This window comes from Lissotriton helveticus, chromosome 10, assembly GCF_964261635.1.
Source record: "Lissotriton helveticus chromosome 10, aLisHel1.1, whole genome shotgun sequence".
NCBI classification, from domain to species: Eukaryota; Metazoa; Chordata; class Amphibia; order Caudata; family Salamandridae; genus Lissotriton; species Lissotriton helveticus.
Window position 1 is genome coordinate 804194746 of NC_136071.1, and position 14247 is coordinate 804208992.

Here is a 14247-nt window from a genome sequence, read left to right on the forward strand (position 1 = left end):
CCGGGAACATGATACTGCCCATATAGGATTTCTAACAGGGACAGGTGAGTACATAAACGCAAAAACCTGATAGGCATGTTAGATGTTTTTCAACATTCCTGTAAGAATTTGTAACAAGGGAGAAACGTTTCTTGACCTTGATACTAAATTTACATGCTTTACATAAATTAGTGGTAAAAGAAAACTGTATATTGACATTCGTTATTTCATTTTGACATGATCTGTCATTTGGGGAGTTTCCTTTCCTGTTAGTGCTACTCGGGCGATCCACAACTACATCATTGAGGGTTATCACAGTTTTCCAAATGCCCCATTGTTTTTTAAGGTATTTTCTTAACTCTTTTGATCTGATATTTTAAGGGGTGATGAATTTCAGGGTGGCATTATCTTGGGTGCCAGCCACATATCTGGGAGTTAGGACTGCTTTCCAACTCATACTAGTCGCTTTCTTTAATGCGTTGGTAATAACGGCCCCTTTGTAACCCCGCTATCATGAACTTACTTTCTTCCTTAAAATCAGGTTCAGAGCTACAGTTCCTACGAGCCCACAGGAACTCTCCATATGGGACACTATTTATTAGGGTTCTAAGGTGGCTACTTTCAGCATGCAACAGGGCGTTCCCTGCAGTTATCCAGTATTGGGGTATCTTTCATAGATTCACATGCCTGAATCATTCCCTGTCGTCGAGGCGGGAGTCCCACGGCAACAATATATACAATAGCAGTGCCTAAGAATCCTTGCAGTAGGCTGGAGAAAGGTATAGGCCCAAACTAGGCACAAAACTTAGCAGCCTATCTACCTCTTTTTGTAAAAAGAACTGAAATAGTAGCACCAGCCAATCGGCTGTCCTCACCCTCTAGAACCTTCCCAGCTCAGGCAGTTCTCCTCAGATTTTCACCGCACTTCGTGTGGAAGGGAGTCTCCCTGAGTGCCTACTCAGTTTTTTCTGTTTTCTCTTCAGGATGTCTGAAAAGAAGGCTCTTTTCAAAGCTTGTGGGACCTGTTTTAAGAAGAGGGTCCATGTGGATGACCAGCACTCCGACTGCATCTACTGTCTGCACCCCTCACACATTGTGAAGGATTGCAGAATCTGCCGCACCATCCCTGCCAAAACCATCAGGGACAGGGAGGCAAGGGTTCTTTTATGGCTTAAGTCATCTTCCACGGATGATGAGGACACGACCTCTACTTCCAGTAAGAGAGCCAGATCCCGAGAAAGCTCTTCTCCTGAGAGAAAGAAGAAACATAAACTCTCTCATAGCTCTTCAGAACCCTCAAGAAGGTCATCGTCTCCATCAGGGCACTCATCTGCAATTGTGAGTACAGCCCAGACTAATACTGTCACTCTAGTGTCTTCTCACACTACAACTGTCACTTCTACCTCCTCAATTTCTTCTGCTATGGTGTCAACAGCTGCTATCACCTCTCCTAGGGTGTCAGCTAAGATTTGTTCGGCAAAACCTGCCACGTTGATGCCATCGTCGACGCTGTCGTCGTCTAAAGTTTCTGTGTCAAAGTCATTGTCGACGAGAGCCCCTTCGACGTCGAAGCCGTCATCGACTAAGAGCCCTTCGACGACGGAAGGCCCGTCGACGACCAAGTCATCATCTACAAGGAGCTCGTCGTCGACGACATCGTCGGCAGTCCCGTCGACGGCAACTCCGTCGACGAAGAAAGTGACAGCCTCGCCGACGAAGGATTCGTCGACGAAGACACCATCAACGGCTTCGTCGACGAAGGGTTCGTCTGTGAAGGATTCGTCGGCAGCCTCGTCGACGACGGCATCATCGTCTAAAACCCCATCGACGGCGAAACCGTTGATGACAGCCCCGTCGAAGGTAAAACCATCTATAACAGCCCCGTCGACGACAGACCTGTCGACGACAGACCTGTCGACGACGCCACAATCCATAAAGACGAGTTCAGCTGTGGCGATTACACCTGCACATCTGCTAAATAAATCTCCTCCATCAAGAGTGCAATATACACATTTTCAAATGAAAACTTATCATGGACAAGACTATTCTCACATCTCTCCACTTCTACCATCACATATTTGGAAACATATGTGTAGGAGGATTCTGATGACGAAGAAGATGATGAGGGTCCCTTTGGGATTGCCAGTCACCCTTCACAATTACACATCAAATGTCAGGTGGAGGATGAAGAGGATATGCAAGACCATTATTATCAAGAAAACGTATCAACGCCTTATTATACTCAATCAATAGGGCCTCCACGTTCCGAAGAGGCAAGTCATCTCCCTCCTTCCTTAATTCAAGACTTGCAAGCCATGTTGGCAGACTATCGCCAAAGATTTCCACCTACACCAGCTGCACCTATTGTGCCTCCTGTGCCAGTGGATGTATCACGGCCTCCTTCGTCAGAGGTTCCAGTCTCGCCAAGACACACTGCGGTCCGTACACAACAGGGTGATCTTGATACCTTATCTTCAGATGGTGATGGGAGAGAAGACGGTGAGTTGCCTGCGGTCAACACGCCTACAGATCCATGGGATGAATATATAATCCCTATGCCTTCACCAGCAATACCACAGCCCTCAGATTCTCCACCAGAAGATATTGGCGGATTTCATAACACCATGCAGCGGGCTGCTGCACGGTTTCAACTGCCTGGAACGGTAGAGCAGTCAGACTGTTTTTTGCATGACTTCAAGGAGGGGTATAGAAAGATTACCAGAGCAATACCAATTACTGACTATATATGGAAGGAAGGCCTTAACATCATGAAAACGCCGGCTTCTATTCCGGCAGTCCTTCCTCGAATTGAAAAGAAGTATCGAGCACCATCAGATACTCCATCTTGTCTATTGGGACACCCTCGTCCAGACTCCGTAATATCTCAGGCTGCACAGCAAAGATCCAAGAATCCCTCGACTCCGATCTGAACACCCCCTGACAAGGAGGGCAGGAGGCTGGATTTGATAGGGAAAAAGTTCTCCACGAATGCTGCAGCATCCATTAAAGCGGCTAATTCCTTGGCAATTCTTGCCCGCTGTGACCGACAGATGTGGTCGGACCTGTCGGAATTCATAAATGTAATACCTGAAGATCGACAGCAGGAAGCGCGCAAGATAGCACTGGAAGGAGAAAGGGCAGCATCAGAGATCATTGACTGCGCCCTAGACATCTCTAACACCAATTTCAGACAATTAGCAGGCACAGCAGTCCTCAGGCGACAAGGCTGGCTCAAGGCTACCTCCTTCAGGCCAGAGGTTCAAACAAAAATTATAGATATGGCTTATGATGGTGACTCACTTTTCGGTAAACACATAGACGATGCTTTACTAGCGATTAAAATGGATACCGACACCGCCAAATCTCTTGGTACCCTACAATATAAAAGAGGATCTTTTAGAGGGGCAAGAGGCCGTGGTTTCTCCTCCAGGGGAAATTATCACAACCAGCAAAATAGACAGTACCAGTCTCAGTACAAACAACCGTACTATCAATCATCTTACAGGCCTACCTCTGGTAATTTCTCTCGTCAGAGAGGAAAACGACGATCAAACAATCAAGGACGTGATTCCAACAAGCGTCAATGAGTATTGCCGGACGCCAGTCCATCATCCTCCCGTCCCTGTGGGCGCGAAAATTTCTGCATTTTACCAACAGTGGCGGAGTATAACTTCAGATCAGTGGGTTCTAGATCTGGTCAAGAATGGACACACTTTGGAGTTTTTGAAGAAACCACCAACACCACCACCCAGGGGTCCCCCTCCTCCTCGTCTTCACTTACTGGTTAAAGAGGCCTTAAAGATGCTGCACAAGAATGCAATAGAAAAAGTTCCCACCTCTCAAAAAGGGGAAGGATTTTACTCCCGCTTCTTCCTTATAGAGAAAAGATCAGGAGATTGGCGCCCAATCTTAGATCTGCGCAAGCTCAACAAATATCTAAAGAAACAGAGTTTCCGCATGGTGACGCTGACAGATGTCCTGAATTGTCTCAACGAAGGGGACTTTATGGCTTCTCTGGACCTAGAAGACGCCTACTTTCTCATCCCTATTCACCCAAAACACCGCAAATACCTGAGATTTGCAGTGGCTGGCGTCCATTTTCAATTCAAGGTGCTCCCATTCGGTCTAAAGTCGGCACCAAGAATATTTACGAAGTGTTTAGCCCCAGTTGCTGCCGCACTGAGGTCACAGGGAATACAAGTCTTCCCGTACCTGGACGACTGGCTGCTAAAAGGTCCATCAGTGAACTCCACAAGGAAAGCGGTCAAAAGATCCCTCTTTCTATTCTCAAATTTGGGACTCACCCTCAATTCAAACAAGTCTCAATTGCAACCCCGTCAGGTATTAACCTTTCTGGGAGCATTACTGGACACGTGCCAATGCAAAGCGTTCTTGACTCAGGAACGACAAACAAAACTACTAAAGCTGGCAAAACAAATATCGGCAAGAAGGTCACTTTCGGTCCGAACATATGCTTCCCTTCTAGGGATGTGTTTGTCTGCAATCAGTCTAGTCCCAATGACAAGACTCAGAATGATGCCTCTACAGAAGGAATTACAACGACAGTGGCGGCAGGTAGACGGCTCATTCGAGGATCGCTTAAAGGTAACATCCAGAATGAGGCAAGCCCTTCTTTGGTGGTCGAAGGAAGACAATCTGTTACTAGGCCTCCCATTTCTCCAGCCCATGCCAGACTTTACCTTAACAACAGATGATTCCATGGAAGGTTGGGGAGGTCACCTCCAGGACCTCCAAAATCAAGGTCAATGGTCTCACCAGTATCGGCAGAAACACATCAACAGGCTGGAGCTGAGAGCCATCTTTCTATCTCTGCAAGCTTTCCTTCCAAGGATTGCGAACTCCTCAGTGCTGGTGCGTACGGACAATACCACCAGCATGTATTATATCAACAAACAAGGGGGAACAAGATCTCTCTCCCTTTCGCAAGAGGCTCAAGAAATGTGGGAGTGGGTCATACGACACGGCATATCCCTCAGAGCGGAGCATGTGAAGGGTATTCAGAACTCTCTAGCCGACAACCTCAGCAGGTCTCTCACAGGTTGCCACGAATGGGAGCTCGAGCAAGATCAAGTGGACAGGACCTTTCAAACATTGGGCACACCAACTCTGGATCTGTTTGCGACACGGCAGAACAGCAAATGCCTGTACTTCGCCAGCAGATTTCCCAAACAGGGGTCAAGGGAAAATGCCCTGTTGATGAGATGGTCCGGAATCTTTGCATACGCCTTTCCTCCGATTCCGCTTATTCCAAAAATACTGCAGAAAATGAAAAGGGAACATTGCACGCTCCTCCTAATTGCTTCTCGCTGGCCGAGGCAGTACTGGTTCCAAGAACTGCTTCTTCTGTCTCAACAGCCTCAACTTCGTCTCAGACCGACAATGTCAATGCTGACAAGAGAAGGAGGCCAGATTCTGCACCCGGATCCTCAATCGCTTCACTTGCACGCCTGGCTCCTGACTTCCTAGAATTTCAGGATCTTAACATTTCTACAGATTGCAGAGCAATTTTAACTGAAGCCCGTGCTCAAAGTACCACCAGAACATACCATTTTAAGTGGAAAAGATTCTGTAGCTGGTGTGAGGCAAATAATGTTCATCTGCTCCAAGCTCCACCAGAGGACATCCTTCCTTACCTGCTGTCCTTAGCCAAGGCAGGTCTAGTTTTCTCTTCTATTAAGGTACATCTGGCCACTATTTCCAGATTCAGGAAGAGTTCCAACAAACCATCACTGTGTTCTTTCTCATTAATAAAACAATTTCTTAAAGGGTTATTCCGAGCTTTCCCTCCAGTTCAACCCCCACCTCCTGAGTGGGACCTCAATATTGTTTTATCACAACTGTTAAGGAGGCCATTTGAACCTATTCACAAAGCTGAGCTGAAGTTTCTAACTTGGAAAGTAGCTATCCTGCTAGCCCTCACTTTGGCCCGTAGAGTCAGCGAGATGCAAGCCTTCACGATCACAGAGCCTTTCTTACATTTCACTAAAGACTATGTAACGCTAAGAACAAATCCAAAGTTCATTCCAAAAGTACCATCGCAATTTCACATTAATCAGCCGGTAAAACTAAAGACCTTTTTCCCGGACCCTGTAACTCCAGCAGAAAAGACATTGCATTCTCTGGACGTGAAACGGTGCCTTAAGTTCTACCTGCAAAGAACTAAGAACATACCTAAATCTAACCAGCTATTTGTTGCTTATGGACAAGCCACACTGGGGCAGGCTGTAACGAAAGCGACTTTAGCCAGATGGCTATCTTCTGTAATTCTCTTTTGTCACGAAAAGGCTAACAAACCCCTAACAAGAAGGGTTAAAGCGCATTCTACCAGAATGATGTCAGCGTCTACTGCCCTATTTGCTGGAGTGACGGTGGAGAACATTTGCCGAGCTGCTATGTGGAAGATTGTCCTCACCTTTATGAAGCACTACTGCTTGCAGTCGGCATCTCATGATGATACAGCAGTGGGGGAAGCGGTGCTGCAGCATCTTCTTCACTAAGGTTAGACGTTTATGGTCTCTCTCATTATTTGGAATGTTTAAACCATATGTATTCACTGTAGTTTTTCTGTTCTTTTCAAATGCTGTCCACTGTATTGTATGAAGGTTTGTTGCTGCATATGTTATGAAGACATGTATGAGCTCTGTAACCTTCCAGGTTGCGTGGGGATAGGTACAATCTCTTTTGTCTCCCACCTTCCTCTAACGACAGATATAGTCTTACTGCTTGTTACTCTGATTCAGACATGTGAATCTATGAAAGATACCCCAATACTGGATAAGAAAACAAGTTACTTACCTGTAACTACAGTTATCCAGTATTGGTATCTTTTATAGATTCACATGCACCCACCCTCCTCCCGACAGGGCAGTTCTTTTTTACGGATACTTACTTCTCACTTGTGCTGGGAAAATCTGAGGAGAACTGCCTGAGCTGGGAAGGTTCTAGAGGGTGAGGACAGCCGATTGGCTGGTGCTACTATTGCAGTTCTTTTTACAAAAAAAGGTAGATTGGCTGCTAAGTTTTGGGCCTAGTTTGGGCCTATACCTTTCTCCAGCCTACTACAAGGATTTTTAGGCACTGTTATTGTATATATTGTTACAGTGGGACTCCCGCCTCGACGACGGGGAATAATTCAGGCATGTGAATCTATGAAAGATACCAATACTGGATAACTGTAGTTACAGGTAAGTAACTTTTTTGCCATACAATTTAGATGGCTGTTTGGTGTTCACCACCATTATTTGTGTTTCAAGAAACTCTACCTGGGTTTTACCTATTGTCCTTGTTGTAATTTAACTTGGAGACAAACCTAGTAGGCTAAACATGACTACTCCTCCAGAAAATAAAAATGTAATCTATGTACAGTGCCCATAACATATTATGGTCACTGTATTCTTCATAAGATCTGGACACCTTTTGCTCCCACCATTCCATCATAAGGTTGGCATAACTTGAGCATTTGTCTGAAAAAGGTATCATTGAAGACAAATAAGTTGTTATTAAGACAGAATTCAATCATTGCGATCAACATGTCAGTATGGTGTAAGTAAGTAATGGTACACAACTTCAAAAATGTTTGCATACCTGTACACCATCTGAATGTTTAATGGAGGTATACAAGCTGCACGCATCCAGTGTAATCAGCAGGAAGTCTTGTTGCCATTTTATGTTCTGGAATTTGCATAAACAAGTCTTTGCTGTCCTGAATATCCGATGGAAGTTTCAGCACATATGGACGCAGACAGAAATCAATATACATAGATGTGTGTTCCAATGAGGAACCTGTAGATGACACACTAGGTCTCCCTGGTGGTTTTCAAGGAGTCTTTATGGAGCTTTAGTAAAAAGTACAGTTTTGCAGTTTTAGGAAACCTATTAAGAAGAAAGGCTAATTTGTACCATTCAAGAATTCCTTTCTTATGCCATACATTTATCATTTGCTGATACGTGGTATTGGATTCCTCAAGTTGCCTCTTTGGAGACTTTTATATAATGGGCAGGAATGTCCAACTGTTTCAGGCCCTCTGTGAGATAATCTTGTGTATTTTGCACCACCACATTGCCTCCCTTGTCGGAGTGGTGGATGACAATGCTATGGTCTAACGGTACTGTTTTTAGAGGCAATCTTTCTTTCCTTGAAAAATTATCAACCTTCCAATAGTTTTTTTTTTTTTTTACTAAACGTTTTAAATAATTTACTACTAGTACTTTAAAAGTATCAATAGCACCACCTGGAAGATTGGGGTTAAATATGGATTTCGGTTTGAAATCATTTGGGCAACTGTCACTTACTTCCAAGCCTATCCTGGTAACATCAATTGGAGCCTGGTCGGTATCATACCTATTCAATTCAGTGAGGGTAATCACGGTGTCAGTGTCCCCAATTGTTAGCTCATTAGATCTTGATTTGTTCAATATTTTAGGGCAGTAGTTGTCTTAACTTTTAATTTATGCCATTAATGTAGTTTGGGTTTCCTCACAAAATGAAATGGGTCGATCCTGCTTTGGGTGTAATTAAAAGGATTGACAGGATAAAAGGATAAACCATACTGTAAAACCTTTATCCCTGTATCGTTGACAGGATGTTTACATAAATTTACCACATTGTTCTTCATCATCCTTTCGTCTGTCCTCTTGTTTCCATTCCCAGTGGGATATCTGTTGCTTTTGCTTCATCTGCCTCTCCTTGTTGCATTCTTGTAGATTATATTTTGTCTTTCTTTGTTCTGCCTCTGCCTCTTGCGCCTTGTCCTCTTTCTCAGCCCAATCTTTCTACTACATTTGTTGGTTCTTGCCTTGGTTAACAAAGCTAGATACCTCCCCATAATTTATTGTATATGTTGTGTCTTTATCTATTGCCAGCATACCATCCTCCGAAACATCACTCTCACTGATGTCACTTTTAGAGTCACGAAGTTCACCAATTGATGGAGTTGTCGATGTGTGTAAAGGTTTCATATTACTTCTTATAGCATCATATTTGCGACTAAAGGTGAAAATTCTGTCTGCCTGGTAATCCTGTTGGTCTCTGGAGATTTCTTCTTTTTTTTCTTAATGATTTTTTCCTCATGTTTGTCTATTCTTTTTTATATTTCTTCCAATTCAACTTCATATGATTCCTTACTATCTTCTTTCAAGATTTCTTATTTGAGTTGTTCAATCCATATTAGAAGAGCTTTACATTCCTTTGATGCAGATTTTATGAGTATGGACATCATGTGGTAGAGCAATCCTTTAAATTGGTGGACCATTCCTTGGTTAGTTCTGGATCTGGTTGCTCATATGAGGGAGCAATTAAAATTCTCAAGCCCCTCTGGACTCTTCCTTGTTATAAATATTTTTCAAGAGTGATAGCCTCCCACCACTTGAATGTTTCCTTTCTGATTAATTTGTAATATTTCTGGCTCACTGAAATTTAAGCAGCAGTACCATTGGATAAAGGGATCAGGTGGTTCACATTAGTGGACATGGCATTAACCCCGGACGGAGACCTCTGCTCCGCCCACGGAGTCTGCAGAGATTTGCCTCCTCCGCATTCCGCAGAGAAGGCAGATCTCCGCACACTCCGCAGCAGAGTTGGCCAGTCCTCGCCTCCACCTCTCCCATATTATCAAGTAAATCTACAATACGTAAATTAAAACCACTTACCTGGCATGCGGCGTCCCCGGGCTGCGCTCCTCCTCTTCCTCGCAGTATCAGTAATCCTTGAGAAAACCGCGCATGCGCGCGCGCCCGCACATTTCTTGTGAGATAACCGATACTGCGAGGAAGAAGAGGAGGGCAGCCCAGGGACTCCGCATGCCAGTTCAGTGGTTTTAATTTACTATTACGTAATGTAGATTTACTTGATATTGTGTGGGGGTGGAGGCGGGTGGCGTAGCGGAGTTCTACGGAGTTTGTTTGCAACTTTGTGGACCTCCGCGTAGGCCCGCTACGCCCACTACGCCCGGGGTTACATGACATGGCCTTAGCTTTCTGCTTTCTCCTTGTTTCTGAGTTGTTTTCCATATTGGCGATACCAAGTATAAAATAGTAAAAGTTAAGCTGATACTCAGGTGAGCCAAGCTTCTTTGACAAATCTATTCGGGTGATATTGAAAGCTGTTTTTTTTTTCTGGCCCACGGAAACTTTTGGAATGGGCTTATTATTCTATTAAATGCTTATGACTATTGATAAGTATTCCCTCATGGAGAAGGAAACATTTCTTATTAGTAATCCTAGTTCTACTCTAGTGGAATTCTCAGCAAAGTCATTAGCAACCCCCTGCCCCCTGACAAGATGTTAAAACGCAGATTTTCTTCACCCAGGATGTTATGTGAAAATGAACTGACCTAATTGTCACCTCTGGGCATTGATGGGGCTTAATGGGACACTAGAGGGAAGGGTTAGACTCCTAAAGAAACAATGCCCAGTGTCTGCTTTGCTTGTAAAGCCTACCTGCTAGCATTGCCCTGTATACCCTTTATTTTTCCGTTTGTGAGTGATACTTCTAGTCCCTTTAGGCGTAGTAACTATTTACCTATAATTGGAGATATTTTATATACGTTTTGCTGCACAGCCAATTAAGTTTTATGCATATGCACATATATATACATTGAATCACTTTACACAAGTATAGAGCACCACACAGGACTAAATGCAGCACAGTATTTTTTAAATATGAGAACGATTGAATGCTATAACCATAAAAAAATGCTTTTAAAGTTGATGGTGTTTGCACAATAACTATTTCTCCTTTGGAAATGAAATCTATTTGCAAAAAAGAGATGTACCGAAGGGGACCTGCTTCTCCCCCAGCTATGCATGCTTGCATGTTGGCTGGTGGGAGGAGCTGGTCCTCAAACCCATACTATTGGATGAATATACCAACCATGTTTTATACTGGTTGAGATATATAAATGATATTTTTATTGTTTGGAGAGGGGATAAACAAAGTGCTTCTGATTTTATTGATCGTATTAATGACAATATTGCCAATTTGACGTTTACCTTACACATCAAAAAGGAAACTATTGAGTTTTTAGACGTAAATGTTTACATAAAAGAGGGCAGGATAGTAACCACCCTACACAGGAAAACCACGGCTGGAAATGTAACACTCCATGCCAGCAGTGCACATCCCAAGCATTTAATCACAAATATTCCTTATGGGGAACTTTTACACCTAAAATGGATATGCAGCACAGAAGAAGACCTCAATGTGTGCACTGAAGAGGCCCTATGCAGATTCAGAATAAGAGGTTACAGCGATAAAATCTTGAATGACGCAGTAATTAAAATGAGGGAACGAATGAGGGAATCTCTTTTTTTAAGCTACTGCACTAAATAAACTGTCGCTGATCAAAACAATGCCCCCAGACTTATCACCACCTACAATAAACAAGAAAGGAAGATTTGATCAATAGTCAGGCGCAATTGGCCCACTGTGTTAACTGATGGTGTATTGGCTCTGGGGCTCCCTGCTCAACCTGTCATTACTTCTAGAAAAGGCCCCTCTATGCGCACACAGATTGTGAAGAGCAGCCCCGAATTGTCTAAAGCTAAAATGTGGTTGCAATCCGAGCAGGGTTTTACAAAATGCTCCTCCTGCAGAGCTTGTAGATTCGGGCAGAACACAACTCATTATACTACCCCGTTCAGCCCGGATAGGATTGCTCTTCGGGGCAAATTCAACTGCAGAACGGAGTATGCAGTGTATATTCTGTCATGCACCTGCGGCTTAAGATTTGTGGGAAGCACTAAGCTGCAGGTGCATGTCCGAATTTTGCAGCACCTACGAGCCATCATGAATAATTACACAGCTTATCCGGGGGCCCAGCATTTCAAGCAGATGCATGATAACAATCTCAACTGTTTGAAATATTTTGTGGTGGCCGCGGTTCTAAAACTGCGCAGAGGAGGCAACGGGGAGAGGAAGTTAAGGCAGATGGAGTCTTGTATGATTTTGGAGCTAGACAGTAAGTTCCCTAAAGGACTCAACAATACTGAGGACTTGCATTATTTTTTATATGACCACATTCATAATAAGAAAAATCAAATAGGCAAAAACCACATGATTTTTTGTCCCCATATGGTATTCTGCGGGTGGCATTGAGGGACAGTGGTAGTGTTGCAAAGTAGAAAGATAACAGGAAACGGAGTATCTTCCAGCACTTGTTTATTGACCATCCACTCTCCTGACAGTGCAGCTCGTCAACATTCTAAGGTGAGCTTCAAGCAGGGGAATACCAAAAGGAGAAAATGATGGGGGTTTGGAATGTACCAACTTGGCCAAAGGGAAGATCATAATAACACACCTCCCTCCTTATACAACAAGGGAAGTAAAATGGCACCACAGGTACCTAATGAAACAGGTATGCATTGCATAGTTTGAAACATAACCTGGGTAGAACAACACAGCTCAGAAAAGCAGGAGGTGCAATACATAAGGGAGAGAACAACGCCTAAAGGTTTAGTCACATTTCAGATCTTACCACTCTATTACAGCTCCACGATTGCCCATTATCAAGGAGGACTACATTGTTGAGAGCCTTTACTACTCAGCAGAGAGGACAAAACTTGATTTGGCTGTGCCAGTCTTTCATGTTCCTCTTGACTTGTACCACATCACCTACTTCCCAGCTGGGGGTTTGAACTCCATTCTTCCGTTCATACCATTCCTTGTATTTTGCTTGGTGCAGGTTGATTTTCTTAGCAATTTCTTCAGGATTGGGATTGCTTGTCCTGCCCCCTTCTAGCCAACCAGGGGTATGCTTGGTGCAAGGGTCCCTCCTGTGGAGGGAGACGAAAGGGGAAATCCCCTGGTTTGGGGAGGTGTGATACACCCATAGGCAATTACGTAGGGATGTTTCCACGTCATGCTTATTGATAATGGCTAATTGGATGTGTTCTTTTATCATCCTATCTGCTCTTTAAAGTAGGCCGTTTGTTTTAGGGCAATATAGTGCAGTCATTTCATGCTTTATGTTCAAGGTGCCTAAGAAATGCTTCATAGCCTGCGAGGTGAATTGTACACCATTATCTGTTACCAATATGGAGGGTAAGCCTTCCTTGTAAAACGCTTCCTTTAGAAACTCCAGGACTGCATTCGTGTTAATGTTATGTACAAACTTCTGGGTGATCCAATGTGAAGTGTAGTCAATCAAGACTATCATGAATCTATTCTGTGTGCCCAGGCTGTCCATGGGCCCTATGATATCTACGGCAAGTTTGCTCCATGATTTGGTATATATTTGGACGGGAGATAGAGGAGCTTTCCACAGAGATTTGGACTTCTCGCTTTTGGCACAGCTTGCACAGTCTTTGACCAGATGCTCTGCCATGTTGTCCATCTTCGGGAACCAGAAGTTAGCTCGGACTATACTTTTTGTGATGTTACGCCCAAGATGTCCTTTGTGTGCCAGTTCTACTATTTTCTTCCTGAGTCCTTCAGGTGGTATCACTCTGTTAGGCGGTACACTCTGTCCCCGATGACACTAAATTGATTTCTGACCTCCCAGAATCCTCTGAGTTCTTCCTCGAGGTCATTTATCTTATTGGGCCACCCCTCTCTCATGATGACCTTGAGTTTGTCTAACTCCTTGTCTTCTTCCATACACTTCGTCCATTCTTCTTCTGTGATGGCAGGGGTGTCCATTATCATGACGGGACTGCCTAGTATCTCTTCTTGCTCACTTGCATGTAACGGAATTCTGGATAGGAAATTGGCAATTACGTAGTCTTCTCCAGGTACGTATTCTACCTTGAAATTGAAATGTTCAAGTCCCAATACCCATCTACTTTTATTTTATTTTTTATTTATTTTATTTTGAAAGTTTTATATAGCGCGAACAAGATCTTTGCAGATAACAGAGCGCTTTACAAAGGCAGGTGGAAGGGTAGGGGAACAGGGAGCATAGTAAGGATGTAGATCAACAAGTTCATGTTCAAGTTCATGTACAAAGCCACAATAATACATATAGTACAGGTATGAGGTAGCATGGCCTAGTTGGGACTTGGGTCATCCAAACAATGTAAATAATACAGAAATAGAGAAAAATACAGCTGTGAGGGAGCAAGAATCTGAGCACTTTAGTCTAATAGAAGTCAAAACACTTGTGCATAGGAATATATAGGCTATATAATAATATAATACTGGCAATACTGATCGACGCATTGTAAATCAAACATAGTTGTTCAAGTGTATTTAGCCATAAGGATATTTTTGACTTCTTTCTTAAAAAGAAGGGAGGAGGAGATGAGCCTGGT

The 14247-nt window shown here is 43.6% G+C and overlaps 1 protein-coding gene across 1 annotated transcript in view; it reads left to right on the forward strand.

Moving 5' to 3' along the window:
- ODAD2 (outer dynein arm docking complex subunit 2) overlaps positions 1 to 14247 on the forward strand; it is a 1353572-nt gene that overhangs the window by 148076 nt on the left and 1191249 nt on the right. The gene's annotated exons all lie outside the window — the stretch shown is intronic.